The following is a 3,319-nucleotide window of genomic DNA, read 5'->3' on the forward strand; positions in this document are numbered from 1 at the left end:
TCTGCATCTCCTCATTTTGGATATTTAATAAATACTGAACTCTTAAGTGGGGGGAGAAAGCAGTAAAATTTTAACATAACAGGCTCTAAGGTAGGGAAAAAAAAAACAGAAAATAAACAAATATAATTAAATATGGACACCTGTCTTCCAATCACTGCCCAGTTATTAACCAGTTCTACAATCGTCAACAAATCACTTCCACTTTCTGGGCTTCAGTTTCCTCATATGTAAAATGGGAAACATGAGCCAAATGAGTCAAAATCCCTCCTAGTTCCAACAATCCATGAATCTGTCCAACAAAAAGTAAGAAAACCCTATTACAAATAAGACTTTATAGTTTACAAAGTACTTTCATACATATATTCTCATTAATTTTTGTATCTGTGAAGCAAGTTTTGAGCCCATCTCTGCAGGAAACAACAGTAAAGTTCAGAAAGAAGTTCAATTATTTTTCAGTATCTCACAACGAAAATGGCAGGGCAGGTATCTGAAACCCACACCTTCTGAGGACAAATAGTAGGCTACATTATTTCAAAATGTTTAAATATATTACAATTCAAAAATAATTGCCTATTATGTATAACCTTTATGGGGGCATCAGGATACCATAACTCCATGCCAGGAAATATTACTACAAATGGTCCCACTGGGCTACAAGTTCCATGCGGCCAGGTACACTCTTTTGCTCATCACTGGAATCACAGAAACCAAAAATGCACCTGCCAGATAGCAGCAATCAATAAATATTGCTTGACTCACCACTCAAAAGGTTAGGAATATAGGGATGCAATGCGGAAAAAAGGAATTTCTGAATTTATTTTCAGATTTGAACTTCCATGATTTGATCCAAAGGGGAAAAAAAAGTGTGCTCTATCAGAGCTCTAGCTCTTTATTATGGGAATGAGTCTATTTGTCTTCCATAGAGAAAATCTAAAATGGTCAGTGAACCAAAAGGCTTAAATCTGAGATGTCACAAAAAAATCTTCAGGATATTCATACTTTATTTGTGCACTGATATGGACCAATAACAATGATAATACAATGGTAAGGACTGATAAGAGGCACATAGTCATATTATTAATTATAACAAACTTTCCACCAAATTCCACTCTCATACCATTTCAGCTCTCCTCATGCTCCCATTTCACAGCTCAAAGAGATTTTTGAAAAAAAGAAAAACAGTCATTTATCTAAAAATTCAGACTGCAACTTAACATAGAACATATACACATCACAACTCAACCAAGATTCCCCCAAAGTCTACAAAACTGCTAATCCCAAGCAATCCTCAATCTATGACTTCAATAAACTTACTAGAAGGTGTTTTTAAAAGTTCCTAAACAATCAAGGTGGGGGCACTATACCAAAATTACACACATACTTCAAAGCAAAAGCAAAGCAAATGCAGAAGCCTGAAAATACTAGTGAAAGGGCAGAGACAAATGAAGAGTTAAATGAATCTCAATACAAAGTATCAGAGAGCTGCTTTGCAATTATTACCTGGAGTTCAAGTCAACCTTGCCATTGAATCCTCCAATGAAATCACAACTATCACTGACTGATACTTCAGATTTTAAAAGTTCACTGTACCAGAATTGCAATTTCAAACTCGAGGAGCAGAAGCAGGAACTGCAGAGAAGCTAACAACAGCAACACCTACTGACTGTCTCAAGCCACTCACCAAACTTGTTCTCTCAGTCAACTAGAAAAATCAAATGACAGTCAACTTCAAGAGTCCTTTACTTAAGCATTAATGAGATAAGAAAATTAGTTGTCAGAGACATAAAGTCATTCACCCCCAAATCTCTTATTTTGCCTCTAACCATTTATGTGGAAACAATCACTCATCATTTTAAATGCACTGTTAATTGTTAATGCTTTAGCATAATTGATTCCATGGGAAAATGTTTTAATATTAATATTGTAGTTAATAACTGGGATGTCATCTAATAGTTGGACACATCAGTGGCCGTAATAAACTAGCTGAGACCTACTGCTATTACCACTGTTCCATATTATCCTTTTTTTAATCCTGGTAAAGGTAGCTTAATTGCAGCTTTCAAAAAACGAAGAGAAAAATGAAAGTCGTTAAATCAGGATTATACAGAAAATTAATACTATTACTAAACTGGCCGCAGAACTCAGTATGATCTAACCTTGTACATTTCCAAAAGATTCGGTCAGAGAATCTTTGCCTTGGACGGATACTCCATAGGAGAAAACAGGAGAAAGTTGACACTTAACTCCCACAGAGTACCAGCATAAAAACAATGGCTTTAAGAGTCTGACTCAGAGTTTCAACATGAAAGGTTTGCTTTATAGAGGAAACGCCAATCCCAGTCCATCCAGATAGACCTGGAACCTGATGAAAGTCGACACCTTTACTCTGAAATTTGCATCGCATCGCTGGCTCCAGTTTAGAAACATGATCGTTTCACAGGTAGTATGCATTTCAGTGAATGCTGCCTCTAAACTACCCGTCAGCGAAAATAAAATCTGTAAGGTAAACGTAGTCTAGGAGCCATCAATCCCCAAATGCTTCCCTTAGAAAACGAATGCCAACAATTCAGCTAAACATCTTCATTGAAAGTGAGCCATTTCCCATGTCTCTCTGTTTTCCAAACCGCGATGAAATTTCAACCTGCCCAACACGATTACTGGTCCACCTAGAAATGCCGTGGAGCGATTTTTTAAGAGCCTCGGAAATTTCCTTTAAGGTCAGGAGAGAAGCTGGTAACAGATGGGGCGAAGGAGGAAAAGTTCTTTTTGCAGCACCCTCGCGCCTCCCCAGCCCTTTCGCGGTTTACTCGCTCCCTGGAAATCAGGTTACAGCATCCCAAAATTTCATGTCCCCAAGACCCCCAAAGGGGAAATTAACCACCCTCAGGCACCGAGCTGTTTGTCTCCATTTCCCACAACTCAGCCAACTCGGCCTGCCTACTACTCCAGCTCAGGCTGCAAAGCGCTCACCCAGGTGACTGGAAAGGAAGGGTCGCCAGGTGGCGACCAGCTCAGCGGGGTGGACGCAACCGCCCGGACGGGGACGCGGGTCTCCTGGCCTCCCGCAGAGGCGCCTGCCCCGTAGTTGTGCAGATTCGGGTTCTGGGGTGTGTGCGCGCGCGCCGGGCGCGGTAGAGCCGGACTCGCCCCCGCCAGGTTGCGCTATCAGCAAGCCACCAAATCGAAAATCAAACTTTAACCGGCCTCCTGGGGTCCTGCTCCGGGCTCTGGACCCCAACCCCGGCCAGAAACAGGGCAGGGGGCTGTCAGCGGTCCTGCACCCCCACTACCCCCAGGACCCGGGCGCGGGGACCACTTA

The 3,319-nt window shown here is 41.4% G+C and overlaps 1 long non-coding RNA gene across 1 annotated transcript in view; it reads left to right on the plus strand.

Moving 5' to 3' along the window:
* Positions 1–2,681: 2,681 nt before the first annotated feature.
* LOC105541867 overlaps positions 2,682–3,319 on the plus strand; it is a 37,013-nt gene continuing 36,375 nt past the window's right edge. Inside the window, exon 1 of the long non-coding RNA XR_001006388.1 lies at positions 2,682–2,825. This is a non-coding gene — a long non-coding RNA (uncharacterized LOC105541867). The remainder of the gene's footprint in view (positions 2,826–3,319) is intronic.

Source organism: Mandrillus leucophaeus, unplaced genomic scaffold, assembly GCF_000951045.1.
Source record: "Mandrillus leucophaeus isolate KB7577 unplaced genomic scaffold, Mleu.le_1.0 Scaffold246, whole genome shotgun sequence".
NCBI lineage: Eukaryota > Metazoa > Chordata > Mammalia > Primates > Cercopithecidae > Mandrillus > Mandrillus leucophaeus.